This window comes from Cervus canadensis, chromosome 5 (genome assembly GCF_019320065.1).
Source record: "Cervus canadensis isolate Bull #8, Minnesota chromosome 5, ASM1932006v1, whole genome shotgun sequence".
In the NCBI taxonomy this organism is placed as follows: domain Eukaryota; kingdom Metazoa; phylum Chordata; class Mammalia; order Artiodactyla; family Cervidae; genus Cervus; species Cervus canadensis.
This window is the reverse complement of record NC_057390.1, coordinates 80,765,977-80,783,635: the sequence shown is the minus strand read 5'-3', so window position 1 is coordinate 80,783,635 and position 17,659 is coordinate 80,765,977. Positions and strand designations below refer to the sequence as shown.

Below are 17,659 nucleotides of genomic sequence, written 5' to 3'. Positions count from 1 at the left end.
GCCTCACTGCCCACTGCTCATCCAGGCTCCCTGTCACCCACACTTGGTGCCACTCCAGGAGCTTCCTTGCCTTTACAGATCAGAAATCACTAAGCTCCACACACTAGGGTAAGACCCATCAGACCTCCAGCAGTTCCCAGCCAGCTGCGCTTCAAAAAAAATCCCACAGGTCACTCTCGTATCTCTTCAGAATGAGAACCTTCTGGTGTGGATGGACTGTCTTTTCTGAAAGAACAACAACAACAATAATAAAGCAATCAAGAGTCAAACAAACAAACCCTCTCCCTGTTGAAAATAACTGAGTGTCTCCCTATCTCTTTGTTTTTTTAATATTGACTATATTTCTTGTGCTGTACAATATGCCCTTGTAGCTTATTTTATTTTTTTTTGCTGCATCTCTTGGCATGTGAGATCTTAGTTCCCCGTGCGTGCTAAGTTGTTTCAGTTGTGTCCAAGTCTTGAGACCCTATAGACTGTAGCCCAATAGGCTCCTCTGTCCACGGGATTCTCTAGGCAAGAATACTGGAGTGATTTGCCACGCCCTCCTCCAGGGGAATCTTCCCAACCCAGGGATCGAACTGGAATGGCTTGCCATGTCCTCCTCCAGGGGATCTTCCTGACCCAGGCATCGAACCTGTGGCTTCTGCATTGGCAGGCAGATTCTTTACCGCTGAACCACAGGGAAGCCACTTAGTTCCCTGACCAGGAATCAAACTTGCACCCTTTGCATTGGAAGTGCAGAGTCTTAACCAGTGAACTGCCAGGGGAGTCCCAACATCACCTGTTTTTAAAAGTTAAAACGCATTATGAGCTTTGTCATGGCCTTTGCCATCCTCACTAGCAAAGAAGCTAATCCTTTTCCTTCTCCTGTTGTGCACGTGCTGACATGTGGAGACTGCTCTCTCCTGCGGCAGCCTTTGTCCTGCCTCAGGGCTTCTGTTCCTATTTGTTCCTTCTGCCTGGACTGTGTCCTGCCCTGTGGACCCACTTGGACCACTTTATCAACACTTAGCTCAGGAATCTCCTTTCCTGAACCCTCCCCACTTAAAACTCTCCATCCACACCCCACTCCCAGGTGGCCTGGGTCCTAGGGGCTCCTGTTGGCATTCTGGGTTTGCTTTGACAGCCCTTGTTCTTGACGATATATTTATATTCTCACCCACCACAATGGTCTGTAGTCCTGAGGATGCAGACTGTCTCATTCAAGTCTTTGTCGCCAGCATTTAGCCCAGCATCTGGTACACATTAGATACCCAGCAAATATTTGTTAAAGAATGAGTAAATCACATTCATTGATATTTACGAGTGCTTCACAGTTTACAACATGTTTCAAACGGCACATGGTATGAATAAAAGGGTAAGAAAGTTCACACGGCTCTAGTGGTCCTTCCCATGAGGGCTCCTGCCAATCCTGTCTCAATTTTAAATGAGCTACTCTTCTCCAAGGTCTGCAATGGAAGGACAGATGTTGCGGGGTGGGGGGATTGGGGGGTGGTGGGCAGGGGAAGGGTGTTGGTTTTTAAACTTGGGCAAAGGAGGATGAGTACAGATGTGCTGGGGCAGAGAGGGTGACCAGCTTCCTTTCACTGCAGTGTGATTGACCCCATGACCCCAGCCACCCCCTCCTCCAAGCCAAATCCCAGAATTCCGCCATTTACAAGGAAAAGAAAGAAAGAGAATTCACTCAGTTGTGTCCAACTCTTTCCGACCCCATGAACTATAGCTGACCAGGCTCCTTCTTCCATGGGATTTTCCAAACAAGAATACTGGAGTGGGTTGCCGTTTCCTTCTCCAGGGAATCTTCCTGATCCAGGGATTGAACCTGGCTCTCCCACACTGCAGGCAGACTCTTAACCATCTGAGCCACCAGGGAAGCCTGGTGGCTTTACCAGGAAAGGTCAGCGCAATTAGCAAACATGCCTCTGGCCACACAAAGGGACGGGTGGTGGTGTTCCTATCTGTGAGCACAGGCTCCTCTCCCAGATCAGCCATATCCTGCCCACAAAAGGCTGTTTCCTTCCGGTTTGTTCAACCCCAGAGCGCTCAGGGAGGTTCAGTGTCCACCTTGAGTCTTGGCCCATCACCAAGACTTCTAGTGAAGTCATTTGGAAGAGGTGAGGGGCAATGAATTGGGAATCACAAAGAAGGAGAACTGGGTTTCCCAGGTAGCGCTAGAGGTAAAGAACCAGCCAGTCAGTGCAGGCGACATAAGAGAAGAGGGGTCGATCCCTGGGTCAAGAAGATCCCCTGGAAGAAGGCATGGCAACCCACTCCAATATTCTTGCCTGGAGAATTCCATGGATGGAGGAGCTTGGTGGACTAGAGTCCATGCAGTCGCAGAATTGGACACAACTGAAGTGACTTGGCACGCATGCACATGCAGGCACAGGAGAACTGGCTTCAAGGCAGTTCCTGGGCAGGGCCTCCTTGCCTGAGGCCCCCGAGAGACTCTTGGACTGATAGGAGCCCAGCTCCTAAAATACCCCCAGCCTGGTCCCCTCCCTCAAGTCCAGGGGGTGACAGCATTAAAAGACACTACTGTCACGCACATCCTGCCTTCGGAATTGTTTAGGCCAGTTCTCGTCTGTCCATTTCACTCCTGCTTCTTCTTTTCTGCTTTCTTTCCAGATCTCGTCCTCTCTTGGCTCCAGTTCTTCATCACCTTGTGTGGATCAACAACTCAGTTTCAAATTGGCCTTCTCAGCTTCAGCAGCAACCACTCCACCCACTGCCCTCACCCAGCCTGCCTCCCACCTGTGCCTCCAACAGCCCCAAGACCACCCATATCCACCAGACTCTGCCTCATGGTTTCGCAGGCTGCCCAAACTCCACTGAACTCTGAGTCTTGTCTAGTTTGTGCCAGTCCAACAAGGCCTCTGTCCAATGGGGAGATGTGTCTCTCTCTGAAGCTGTCGTTAGACCAAGAGGTGGCATTAAGCCCAGGATCACTGCCTAGCTCCAGTCAAAGCCGAGCTGATACCTTGTCTATGAAATTGGGTGGCTCCTTCTTTTGTCTCTTGGAAAGACTGATCACTATGAAGCTCACAACCAGATGGAACAACCTCCCACCTACAACTCGGCCCTTTGCAAAGGAGTTAAACATTTTCGTGTCTTGATCACTTACTGACTTTACCTTGATCTCAATCTACTTGTTTTGCCTTACTCTGTTATGTTTTGCTTCTAATTTTTAAACTCTCAAATCCTTAGGAAGGAGGATTAAAAATGAGCAAATCAATTAAGTGGAATGATTAAACTCAATGGAGATTAGCCGTAACATGATCACATTCTGTATTCTCTAAGAAGTCTCTGAGATGAGTATTAATTGGGAACTTTGAAATAAATTAGATAACCAGACACATAAATGAATCCTGGAATCACAGGTAGGCAGCCATGGAAGGGAATTTTGAGGTTTCCTAATCTAACATGTTTGAGTAAACTCCGGGAGTTTGTGATGGACAGGGAGGCCTGGCGTGCTGCGATTCATGGGGTCGCAAAGAGTCGGACATGACTGAGAGACTGAACTGAACTGAACTGAATCTAACATTTGGGGTTTCCCTGGTGGCTCAGTGGTAAAGAATCCACCTACCAATGCAGGTGATGTGGGCTTGATCCCAGGATCAGGTGGAGACCCTGGAGAAGGAAATGGCAACTCACTCCAGTATTCTTGCCTGGGAGATCCCATGGACAGAGGAGCCTAGAGGATAGGATCACGAAGGGTCAGACATGACTTAGAATCTGAGCATGCAAATTAACATTTGCAATTTAAAGATGGGAATAAAAAAACTAAAGACCAGAAAAAACTCACCCAAAAGTCAGGAGTGAATGTGTGTCAAAGAGTATATCCTTTATAAAGATAACATACTTTATTCAATAATCCGTTTTTTAAAAATCAAACTACTACTATCGAAAGGATGGTGTAGCAATGTGGTTGAGAGAATGGCCTTTGGATTCAGAAAGCCCTGACCCAAGATGTACTTTCCCCTCCATGCAGTGTAGATCCTTGTACGCACTTCAGAGGGTTGCCCCAATGACCAAATGAGCCCTGCCCCGTGTAGCCTTCAGTGCAACTCATGCCATCGAGCCAAGCTAAGGAGTGTCAGTTACATGTTTCCAGTCTCCAGGCTCTTAGCATGACATTCTTTCCCCTTGTGATGAGCAGGAGAATCTGGCATCCCAGTCATCGAGATACTGGGATTACAAACTCTGAACTATGGCCCTCACTCCATCAGCTTCTAGTTACAAAGGGAGGTCTTGAGTGAATCACTGATTGGAAAACTCTTATGGTTACACAGTAGCTATTGTTCTTGTTCAGTTGCTAAGTCATGTCCAACTCTTTGTCACTCCATGGACTGCAGCATGCCAGGTTGCCCTGTCCTTCACCATCTCCCTCAGCTTGCTCAAATGCATGTCCATTGGGGCTTTCCTGGTGGCTCAGTCAGTAAAAAATCCACCTGCAATGTGGGAGACCTCGGTTCGATCCCTGGGTTGGGAAGATCCCTTGGAGGGGGGCATGGCAAAACACTCCAGTATTCTTGCCTAGAGAATTCTGTGGCCAGAGGAGCCTGGCGGTCTGCAGTCCATGGGATTGGAAAGAGCTGGACACAACTGAGTGACTAAGCACAGCACACAGCACATCTCCACTGAGTCAGTGATGCCACCCAACCATCTCATCCTCTGCCACCTCCTTCTCCTTCTGCTCTCAGTCCTTCCCATCATCAGGTTTTGTTTTTTTTCCCAGCGAGTGGCGGCCAAAGCATTGGAGCTTCAGCTTCAGCACCAGTCAGTCCTTCCAGCGAATACTAAAGGTTGATTTCCTTTAGGATTGACTGGTTTGATCTCCTTGCTGTCCAAGGGACTCTTGAGAGTCTTCTCCAACACCACAAATTCAAAAGTATCAATTTGAATTGTGATTCTATTATAATAGTGGTTAACACAGGGCAGTTCAGTTCAGTTCAGTTGCTCAGTCATGTCTGACTCTTTGCGACCCCATGAACTACAGCACGCCAGTCAGGCCTCCCTGTCCATCACCAACTCCCGGAGTCCACCCAAACCCATGTCCATTGAGTCAGTGATGCCATCCAACCATCTTATCCTCTGTTGCGCCCTTCTCCTCTGGCCCTCAATCTTTCCCAGCATCAGGGTCTTTTCAAATCAGTCAGCTCTTCACATCAGGTGGCCAAAGTATTGGAGTTTCAGCCTCAACATCAGTCCTTCCAATGAACACCCAGGACTGATCTCCTTTAGGATGGACTGATTGGATCTCCTTGCAGTCCAAGGGACTCTCAAGAGTCTTCTCCAACACCACAGGACAAATTCATTTCAAAAACAAAAACAAAAAAACATAAAGCTGGGACGCACAACTCAGCTTCCTACCAGAGAATCAATGATTCCATTATGGAGAAAAATCACACATCAGATTGGGCCCAATAGGATCCCCCTGGTGCCAGAACAATGGATCAATATAAATGGGTAAAATGTCCAATTTGCTGCAGTGATAGCTATATATATTTCAGACAGAGTCACCAAACTATTAAAATGTCGTGCAGACAGCTTAGAGTTTGATTTTATTCTTCTTACTATCTTCAGATAACCTCCCATGCTAACTTAACATACCAAAGACAAAAACAGTGCATGTGTAAGGAAAAGAGAGAGAGTTTTCTCAATCCTTGTAGTCGTGAACCTTTGGTTCTGCCAGACTGTCTTCCTCACCACGCTTTGGGTATCTCACCAGCTCTGGGCCAGAGAAGCTCTGGAAATCTATTTCTTTCCTACCATGCCTGTTTGGGCAAGGCTTTGAATCTCCATGTTCTCATATTTGAAACAGGAAAAACAATATCCACCTTGCTAGGATGTTTGAAAGTAGGACAAAACTTAGAAGTTTCCGATACATGGTAGAAGGCCTGTGTGTGCTGTATGGACTCAGCCGTGCCCTACCCTTTGTGACCCTATGAACTTCTTTGCCCATGGGATTTTCCATGCAAGAATATTGGAGCAGGTTGCTGTTTCCTCCTCCATGGGATCTCTCAACCCAGGAATCAAGCCCACATCTCTAGCATCTCCTGCATTGCAGGCAGATTCTTTACTGCTGAGCCACAGGGGAAATATTATAGTGGAAGCATAATGACAGTGGCTCATTCATCCTAGCCTCTTTCTCTTTGCCCGTAGAATTAGCTCTTCTAGAATGTGTTCATGTCTCTTCTCTATCTAAATCCCATCTATTTTTCAAGATCAGATTAAGACAATACATCCTCCTGGATACATCCCCACACACTTCCCAGTCCATACAGATCTGGCACTTCTAATTTCTAGCACGTAATGTTAGAACTACCTACTTATAAGATTAGAGAAAGGTACTGGTATGTGACATTCAAGATGGCAGCAGGCTTGCCATACATGTTTTATCTGGTCTCCCCACCCCTTCCCCATTATTCCAGTCATGCTAGACCAGCCCACAGCCATGCTACTTATAAATACTGTAATTAGTAGAAACTATGTTTTATGAGAGACAGATCCATGTCTTATTCTCTGAAGTCCTAGAGTCTAGCACTGTTTCAGAACCATAGCAGAATCCCAGGTGCATAAATTTCCTAGGGCTTCGTAACAAAGTACCATAACCTGGGTGCCTGAAGACTGCAGAAGTCTATTCTTTCATGATTCGGTTCAAGAGGCTAGAAGTGCAAGAAAGGTGAGCTGTGCTCTTTCCAAAGATCCTTTCAGGGAGGGCCTTCCCTTGCTTCTTGCAGCTAGTAGCCCCAGGAATCCCTTGGCTTACAGCAGCATCACAGTCTCCTCTGTCCCTGTCGCCACGTGGCATTCTCTCTGTGTGCAAATCTGAGTCCTCACAAGAATCGTCTTTAACAACCTTATTTCTACAAATAGTCTCTAAGGCAACGCAGGCTTTTTCTAGCATGAATCTCAAAAGTCTTCAAGCTTCTACCCATTATTCATTCCAAAGCCATGACCACAGTTTTAGGTATCTTTTACAGGGCACCTTACTCTTGATTCCAAACTCTGAATCAGTCAGGATTCTTGACAGAAAGAGAACCAATAGCGTGTGTGTATCTGTCTGACTCTCTGTATGTATGTGTCTGTCAACAGACAAATGATAGATGGATAAACAGATATATAAATAGATTTATTTTAAGGAATTGGTTCATGTAACTGTCGGGCTGGCAAGTCTAAAATTTCCAGCACAGCCCAGAAGCCTGGACACTCAAGCAGGATTTCTATGCTGCAGCTTTGAGGCAGAATTTCTACTCCTCCAAGAAACTTCAGTTTTTGCTCCCCAGGTCTTCACCTGATTAGATGAGGCCCACCCACACTATCAAAGGTGATCTTCTTCAAGTCCACTGATTAGAGATGCTAATCACATCTTCAAAATATCTTCACAGCAACATCTAGACTAGTGTTTGATCAAACAACTGGCACCAAAATCTAATCAAGTAGTCACACAGACTTAACCATTGCATAGGGCTTGGAGTCCTGGTTAAGTTTTTACCTTTGTCATTAACTTACTTGGAATCACTGCTAATTCATACTGCCTTTCATTTACTCCACCATAAAAGAGAAAAGTTTGGAGCAACTCCAGAAAATCCCATCAGGCTCTAAAATCTATACTTCATACAATGTACACTCCAGCTTATCCTGAATTGCTCCCCTCTGGTCCTCCTCTGTCCATCAGTCATTGATTTCACTATCATTCCTGTCCATATTCCTTTCCTAAACCCCCTCCCTCCTTTAAGCCTGCTACTTAACTAACACTATTGATCTCAGAGGCATAAGGTGGGGAGACTTGGCATGGATTATAATACACATGCCACTCTCAATGAGCATTTCAGTGGGTAAAAGAATACACCTGCAATGCAGGAGATACAGGTTGATCCTTGGGTCAGGAAGATCCCCTGGAGGAGAGCATGGCAACTCACTCCAGTATTCTTGCCTGGAGAATCCCATGGACAGAGGAGTCTGGTGAGCTACAGTCCACAGGGTTGCTAAGAGTGGGACGTGACAGAAGTGACTTAGCACACATGCACTCTTGATGGAAAGAAAATTTATCTTGGAAAGTTATTTATTCAGTTGGATGAAAGGACAAATACTGTCTCCTTGAATGATATAAAGTAAGAGAACAAACCACTTTGTTAGGCCTAAGCTGGAAGCAAACAGAAGACTGTAGACACAACACAGTTCCTACCCTATGAGTCATTTGAATTACCTGATGAACAAATTGAACAGATACAGGGCAACGGGCTATAATGAGCATGCACAGATGCCGCTTGAATCCTGTACACATGGCACCTTTTTTTCCAGACATCTTATTTTCTTTAGCCCCAAAGCCATCCTAATATTTCAGATTCACGCTGTGATTTTTTTTTTTTTAGCAGAATGAAATGACAGGAGCTCAAAGTTATATCAGTGATTATATTCTGCTCAGATGAGAATGATTATGAGTTCCAAGCTGCTAGGGAGACCTCTAGCAACAATCAGGAAAATAATTTGTTTGTGCCAAATAATTAGGTAGAGCATTTTTAGTGAAGAAGTTAAGAAAGAAAGCTGTGAGGTATCTTGGATCTGAGGAATTTTGTCCCTGCAATCCATGAGCTAAAGGGTTAAGTCCCTGAAGCCTCAGGTTCAGTTCAGTTCAGTTTAGTCACTCAGTCGTGTCCGACTCTTTGCAACCCCATGAACTGTAGCACGCCAGGCCTCCCTGTCCATCACCAACCCCCAGAGTTTACCCAAATTCATGTCCATTGAGTCAGTGAGGCATCCAACCATCTCATCCTCTGCTAGCCCCTTCTCCTCCTGCCCTCAAACTTTCCCAGAATCAGGGTCTTTTCAAATGAGTCAGCTCTTTGCATCAGGTGGCCAAATTATTGGAGTTTCAGCTTCAACATTAGTCCTTCCAATGAAAACCCAGAACCGATCTCCTTTAGGATGGACTGGTTGGATCTCCTTGCAGTCCAAGGGACTCTCAAGAGTCTTCTCCAACACCACAGTTCAAAAGCATCAACTCTTTGGCACTCAGCTTTCCTTATAGTCCAATTCTCACATCCATACATGACCACTGGAAAAACCATAGCCTTGATTAGACAGACCTTTGTTGTCAAAGTAATGTCTCTGCTTTTGAATATGCTATCTAGGTTGATCATAACTCTCCTTCCAAGGAGTAAGCGTCTTTTAATTTCATGGCTGCAATCACCATCTGCAGTGATTTTGGAGCCCCCCAAAATAAAGTCAGCCACTGTTTCCACTATTTCCCCATCTATTTGCATGAAGTGACAGGACCAGATGGCACGATTTTAGTTTTCTGAATGTTGAGCTTTAAGCCAACATTTTCACTCTCTTCTTTTACTTTCATCAAGAGGCTCTTTAGATCTTATTCCCTTTCTGCCATAAGGGTGGTGTCATCTGCATATCTGAGGTGACTGATATTTCTCCCAGCAATCTTGATTCCAACTTGTGTTTCATCCAGCCCAACATTTCTCATGATGTACTCTGCATATAAGTTAAGTAAGCAGAATGACAATATACAACCTTGAGGTACTCCTTTTCCTATTTGGAACCAGTCTGTTGTTCCATGTCCAGATCTAACTGTTGCTTCCTGACCAGCATACAGGTTTCTCAAGAGGCAGGTCAGGTGGTCTGATACTCCCATCTCTTTCAGAATTTTCCACAGTTTATTGTGATCCACACAGTCAAAGGCTTTGGCATAGTCAATAAAGCAGAAACAGATGTTTTTCTGGAACTCTCTTGCTTTTCCAATGATCCAGTGGATGTTGGCAATTTGATCTCTGGTTCCTCTGCCTTTTCTAAAACCAACAAGAATGTCTGGAAGTTTATAGTTCACATATTGCTAAGGCCTGGCTTGGAGAATTTTGAGCATTACTTTACTAGCGTGTGAGATGAGTGCAATTGTGTGGTAGTTTGAGCATTCTTTGGCATTGCCTTTCTTTGGGATTAGAATGAAAACTGACCTTTTCCAGTCCTGTGGCCACTGCTGAGTTTTCCAAATGTGCTGGCATATTGAGTGCAGCGCTTTCACAGCATCATCTTTCAGGATTTGAAATAGCTCAACTGGAATTCCATCACCTCCACTAGCTTTGTTCATAGTGATGCTTCCTAAGGCCCTCTTGACTTCACATTCCAGGATGTCTGGCTCTAGGTGAGTGATCACACCATCATGATTATCTGGGTCATGAAGATCTCTTTTGTACAGTTCTTCTGTGTATTCTTGCCACCTCTTCTTAATATCTTCTGCTTCTGTTAGGTCTATACCATTTCTGTCCTTTATTGTTTCCATCTTTGCATGAAATGTTCCCTTGGTATCTCTAATTTTCTTGAAGAGGTCTCTAGTCTTTCCCATTCTATTGTTTTCCTCTATTTCTTTGCATTGATTGCTGAGGAAGGCTTTCTTATCTCTCCTTGCTACTCTTTGGAACTCTGCATTCAAATGTGTATATCTTTCCTTTTCTCCTTTGCTTTCTGCTTCTCTTCTTTTCACCGCTATTTGTAAGGTCTCCTCAGACAGCCATTTTGCTTTTTTGCATTCCTTTTCCTTGGGGATGGTCTTGATCCCTGTCTCCTGTACAATGTCACAAACCTCTGTCCATAGTTCATCAGGCACTCTGTCTATCAGATCTAGTCCCTTAAATCTATTTCTCACTTCCACTGTATAGTCATAAGGGATTTGATTTAGGTCATACCTGAATGGCCTAGTGTTTTTCCCCTCTTTCTTCAATTTAAGTCTGAATTTGGCAATAAAGAGTTCATGATCTCAGCCACAGTCAGCTCCTGGTTTTGTTTTTGCTGACTCTATAGAGCTTCTCCAACTTTTACTGCAAGTAACATAATCAGTCTGATTTTGGTGTTGAACATCTGGTGAGGTCCATGTGTAGAGTCTTCTCTTTTGTTGTTGGAAGAGGGTGTTTACTATGACCAGTGGGTTCTCTTGGCAAAACTCTATTAGCCTTTGCCCTGCTTCATTCTGTACTCCAAGGCCAAATTTACCTGTTACTCCAGGTGTTTCTTGACTTCCTACTTTTGCATTCCAGTCTGGTATAATGAAAAGGACATCATTTTGGGATGTTAGTTTTAAAAGGTCTTGTAGTTCTTCATAGAACTGTTGAACTTCAGCTTCTTCAGCTTTACTGGTCAGGGCATAGACTTGGATTACTGTTTATTGAATGGTTTGCCTTGGAAACGAACAGAGATCATTCTGTCATTTTTGAGATTGCATTCAAGTACTGCATTTCGGATTCTTTTGCTGACTATGATGGCTACTCCATTTCTTCTAAGGGATTCCTGCCCACAGTAGTAGATATAATGGTCATCTGAGTTAAATGCCCCCATTCCAGTCCATCTTAGTTTGCTGATTCCTAGAATATCGACATTCACTCTTGCCATCTCCTGTTTGACCACTTCCAATTTGCCTTGATTCATGGACCTAATATTCCAGGTTCTTATGCAATATTGCTCTTTATAGCATCAAACCCTGGTTCTATCACCAGTCACATCTACAACTGGGTGTTGTTTTTGCTTTGGCTCCATCACTTCATTCTTTCTGGAGTTATTTCTCCACTGATCTCCAGTAGCATATTGGGCACCTACCAACCTGGGGAGTTCATCTTTCTGTGTCCTATCTTTTCGCCTTTTCATATTGTTCATGGGGTTCTCAAGGCAAGAATACTGAAGAGGTTTGCCATTCCCTTCTCCAGTGGACCACATTCTGTCAGACCTCTCCACCATGACCCGTCTGTCTTGGGTGGCCCCACATGGCATGGTTTTGTTTCATTGAGTTAGACAAGGCTGTGGTCCATGTGATCAGATTGGCTAGTTGTCTGTGACTGTGGTTTCAGTCTGTCTGCCCTCTGATGCCCTCTCTCAGCGCCTACCTTCTTACTTGGGTTTCTCTTACCTTGGACGTGGAGTATCTCTTCACAGCTGCTCCAGCAAAATGCAGCCGCTTCTCCTTACCTTGGACGTGGGGTAGCTCCTCACGTCCGCCGCTCCTGACCTTGGACATCAGTCTCAGGTTTCTTACTTTTAAATTAGAAATAATAATATATCCACCTTATATAATTGTGATGATTGAATGAGAAATACATCATCACATATATTGTAAAGTGTACCGTGAAAAGATGGTGTGTAAGAAATATCCACAAAATGAAAAGTGAAAACTTTTAATTGAAGATCCCTGGAGAGACTAGGTTGTTATTAAAACATGCAAACTTTCTCCTTTCTCCTTTCAAGAGCAGACCATATATCCACCCGTCCACCTAACACTGGCCATGTGCCTTGCTTTGGCCAATGAGATGTTAACTGACTCGGCCTGTCCCAGGGCAAAGACAGGAGAAACACGGATCACAGAAGCCACAGTGAGCTGATCCTAGATAATTCTTATAAGCGTGTGGATGCCCATCAGACCATCAGCTGACCACAGACAATGAGAACAAAGAGTTGTTGCTGTAGGCTACGGAGCTTGAGAGTAGTTTGTTAGGTGGTAATTTTGTGACATTAACTGACTTATCTTTTCTCTTCACAGGGTGATCTTATGTTTTGGTTTACCTGGAAGTGGTATGGTTTACATCTGTTTTTCAGAGTGTCATCTTTTTAACACTGTCTTAGATTTTTCCTTTTCTTTCTTTCTTTTTCTTCCTTTCTTCCTCTCTCCCTCCTTCTCTTTATCCCCTCCTTCTCCCCTTGAGTGTCCAGCATCCTGGGCCCAGTAACCCCAAATGACTGATGCCCCCAGAGGAGGAAGCAGAAATCTGTCCTTGACAGCTTCTAATTTCTTTCTCTCTCGCTCAGGTTTTTTTTTTTTTTTTTTTTTTTTGACATTTTGCCTCACCCCTTGAAGCTTGCCTTTAAGTGCAACTCTTAAGACTCCAAGGTTTGGGTCAAGAAGGTTCTTGTTAAATATTTTTAATGGCAATCTGACAATGCAGTGTTTTGATGTTCTCATGAGGTCACAACTTACATTCTTTTAAATGTCCTTAAACATCATGTCTCACACCAACTTAGAAGAACTTCTATTTAGTAGTGAGAAATGCCAACAATATGCATTAAAAACAAGATGTTCTTTTGTGTCACAAGCCAAGAAAAGTTTTTAGAAAACTTACTTCAAGGCCACATCATTACCTATGTGCCAGCTACCAACTAAGTGGAAAGTGTTGAAGTCATATCTCAAGTGACAATGCTGTGTTGTGTCTGTTCTTGATTATATTGCATTGTAGGGCAAAAGTGACAAGTTTCAGGGACTTTCTACAGCATAGAATTTCAGAGTGAAATGGTCACAAAGAGTTTTTGAGAAAGTTATGATTAGCTTCTGGTGCAAAGACCACCATTTTCTCATTGTTCAAAGTGAATCTGATGCATCATAGCCAACAAACATATTACAAAGCGTTTTCTATAAACTGTGAATCATGTGTGGTACAAGAGTGTGCTTCTCTGCTACATCCTTCTATTAGCCATTTCTATCATTATTGGAGGTGTAACTGTTAATGCTTCAGGGTTAATACCTTTTAAAAATCACTCAGAGGAGAATGCTGTGGTCAATTTAACGTGACAATACATGAGTTGTCACATAGGGGTCTTTGAGAAGTAGTATCTATTTTTTAGTTTATATATATATATGCCAAAGGTCATAGATACTCCCAGGAATTGTGCAGCTAAAATGGGGGCAATTTGAAGATAACATATCTGGTAGCAATGATTCATGCAATTCTCAGGACATGACCTTCCACATACAGCTTTGATACATGTAAGCAGTGCAATTACCATCTGTACCTGGCTGTGACCCTTTTCATTTTAGATGACCCTGCTCCATGTGTCATTTCCTTGAATTTAGAAAGTCACCTGTGAGGAGGATAGAGCAATGTCACAAATCTCCTGAGATTTATGTAGAAAACATTGAAAAAGAGCCATATTTCCCTTTTTTAAGTTTTCTGCGGCTTCATTTTATCCTAAGTACAATCTAATTGGAAAAACAGTATAAATGTTAGATTCCTTTTCTGCCCAAGGCTGTTCAAGTTCAAAGGAAAATGAAATTGTGCAAACTTGATCAATCGAAAGGAAAATTTATTGTAAGGATCATCTTTTCAGCCTAGACATACAGGTAATATCATCCTGCCAGACTTCATAGGAACAGAGATGGAAACTAAGGCTGTCCTCTCTTCCCTCCAAGGGCCACATTGAATTTCTTATTTCTGCTTTTCTTCATCTCCTGTTTGGTTCAATTGATTTCCTCCAGGACCTCCCATGGCAGGCAGCCCCTAGCTCCCCATACACAACTGCATAGCTATAGCTCTACCACCATTGGGTAAGTAGTTATAGGGCTTCATAAAAACAGAAAACGTAGATAACTCAACCCTTCCTATGAATGGGTTCCCTTGGGACAGAGTGTCATCTTCCATCCTTGGCTATGGATAGGGCAATGGGAAGTTTTAGAACAACGCTGGAAAATTAAATATCTAATTAACCTCTGTTAATATATTCCATGTGCCAGAAACCAGGCTAAATATTTAATATTTTTTTTTCAATTTTGTCTAACTGTCAAACCTGTAAAGAGTATTATTATTCTTATTTTACCAATGAAGAAACTGATTCACTGACTTGTCATAGACTGCAGGTTAGAAAGTTGTGAAGTTATTCTTTTTGTTCTGGGCAACTAGTTCCAAAACCATGCTTTTATTCCCTCTGCCATATTGCATCTCATAATGTCTAAATTCAATACTATCTCAACCTTAAGGAGTCATTTTGAGACATTTATGGAGCTTTTACATTTGAGCCCAAAGTTTATTTGGATCCCTAGAAGTCTAAGAATTATTAAAAAAAAAAACAACAAAACATTGAGAATAAAAGGAAGACAACAGTGAGACACTCACATCACACATTCACACCCACTGATTAAAACAGTGAGGCAGTATTGTAAGGTGCAAAGTAATAAAATAAAGATTACAGAAAACAACCCATCTTATCTATGAGTACTTAGCATATGATGAAGCTAATAATTCAAATCATCAGAGAAAGAATAAATTATTCCCCAAATGAGGCAAAAACATTAGCCAAGAGAATAGAGTCATATTTCACAACATACAGAATTTTAAATTTTAAATTCTGGGCACATTAAGTGTATATGTCATTTATTTAATACATATTTATGAAATATCACTATTACCTAATGCTATACGTGGCAAGCATTGACTCATATCCAAAATGAGTCTTATGTCAGTTTTGTCATTTTGATAAAACTGATTCTCTTTGAGTCTAATTTTTTCACTCACCAAACATTTACTGAGCACTTTCACTGGGCCACACACTAGGATTGCAGTCAATCAGCATAGTCTCTGCCTTTATTTACCAACTCTGTTATTCTTCCATGTTCCCGCAGTACCCAGTTTTATTTTCAGAGTTTTGAATAGTCACTATGGCCAAGAACTTTACTGTATTGTAAAGCACATAGAAGAAAAAAAAAAAAAAAAAAAGAGGTAAAGGAGAAAGAGGAGATGGAGAAGATGGGGAAGGAAGAGAATGGGAAAGAAGAAAGAAAAGAAGGAAGAAAGGAAGGGAGGAGGGAAAAAGGACGGAAGGAAGAGAGGAAGGAAGACTATTGATTAGCTCCTCCGGTTAGGAGAAGTATATTCTAGTTGTACAGGTACACAAACAGATTACTTCACTCCAATGTGATAGATGCTAAAAATGATATAATGACTGGCTGCTAAGGATGCCAAGGATGACTGGCTGCACAGAGGAAGAGCATTTGGCTGGATGTAGGCATCCCAGGAAGATTTTCTGAAAATCATGATGCCAGAGCAGGGTTCTGAAGGCCAACAGAAGTCAACCACTGGAAGAAAAGAATAGGGACAGATTGAATAAGTACATACTGAATTGATTGAATAAGTAATGAATGATTGATTGAATGGATCAATAAGTAAGAGGATGGAGGAATCAAAAATGTCTGTGAGTTCTGACCTCTCGACTTTTAATTAGCCGTTGGAGAAAACAGATAGAGACAGAGGGATCCAATTATTCTCCCAGAACAAATCTAAAGAGAACTTCTCTGTTAGAACGCTTTTGGAGGCATGTAACAGAATATAGGACAAAACAAGGCATACATAGTAAACGAATCTCTAAGGATGCAAATTCTTAAGACAGAAATTTGGGTTGTTTCACAGGTCAGTTACACACCAGGCCTCTGGGCAACGTCTCTCTAATTGTCTTGTATAAAAACAACATTCCTGGTGTGTTTCCTCCATTCTCACACTACTCCACCACACTACTCACTTCTGACACTGCATGCATGGAAAAATCCACACATCAAGCAATTCTGTGACACCAGTATTAAAACCTGACATTTTTTACCTGGAGCTCCTGAAGGTAGTGTCAAGGGATCCATTCCAAGAGATTGCACTCCTCCTACCACATACACACACACACACACACACACACTTCAGACACCAATTACAAGGCCACGTTGTTATCTGTGCTTCTGATCAATACTCTAGAAATTAGAGGTTCCCACAAGCCCCTCTCAAGGATTGATTAACTTGTTAGTGTGGCTCACAGAATTCAGGAAACCAGTCTACTCACTAGATTTGTTGTTGTTCAGTCTCTAAGTCATGTCTGACTCTTTGCAACCCCACGGACTGCAGCCCACCAAGCCTCTCTGTCCCTCACTATCTCCTGGAGTTTGCCCAAGTTCATGTCCACTGAGTCAGTGATGCTATCCAACCATCTCATCCTCTGCCACCCTCTTCTCCTTTTGCTTTGCTCAATCTTTCTGAGCATCAGGGTCTTTTCCAATGAGTCAGCTGTTTGCATCAGGTGGCCAAAATATTAGAGCTTCAACTTACTAGATTACCATTTTATAGCAAATGATACTAAAAGCTACTAATAAACAGCTGGGAGAAGACACACATAGGGTGGGGACCAGAACAGTCCTGAGCACAGGAGTTTCTGTCCTCACGAAACCCCAGGGTACATCATTCTCCAAATACAAGACTGCTTTCCGGTTTAACCTGGAAGCTCTCTGAAATGTCCTTTTGGGGTTTTATTAGGTAGCTTCATTACATAGACATAATCGATGAAGTCACTGGCCAGTGATGACTGAACTCAATCTCCAGCCCCTCTCCTTTCCCTGGGGATCAGAGGATGTGGCTGAAATTCCCAATCCTCTAGTCAAGGTTGGTTCCCCTGGCACCAGTCCCCATCCTTAGAGGCTTTCCAAAAGTCACCTCATTATCATAACCAGGTATGTGAAGGGGGCTTGCTATATGTGACAAAAGACATCCATTTCACAGCTATTATGCAGTTTCAGCAACTGGGAACCAAAGAAAACGTTCTAACAAAAAATACCCTTCATTCCATTAGGCATGACGTATCACATGACCCTGCTTAGCTACAATTAAGGCTTGAGAAAAAAAAGCATCTGGCATTTCAGTCTCTTTAGAGGGAATTGGATTTGACCATCATAGAAGAAGTGTGTTAGGTGAATTCTAAAGAGAATTGCCAACACGTACCCATGAGACCCTCTATATCCCAATAAGACACATGTGTACATCAGTTCCCAAATATGAACAGTAAGGGATAATCATTTAGATGTGTTCTGTAACTTATACTATGTCTTATGCTTCTCTTAGGCACAGGATTGGTCTCATAATAAAAG

The 17,659-nt window shown here is 43.0% G+C and overlaps 1 long non-coding RNA gene across 2 annotated transcripts in view; it reads right to left on the bottom strand.

Moving 5' to 3' along the window:
* Positions 1-17,659, bottom strand: part of LOC122442058 — a 42,834-nt gene that overhangs the window by 8,711 nt on the left and 16,464 nt on the right. For both annotated transcript variants that reach the window (XR_006269534.1, XR_006269535.1), the window contains exon 3: positions 125-225. This is a non-coding gene — a long non-coding RNA (uncharacterized LOC122442058). The remainder of the gene's footprint in view (positions 1-124; positions 226-17,659) is intronic.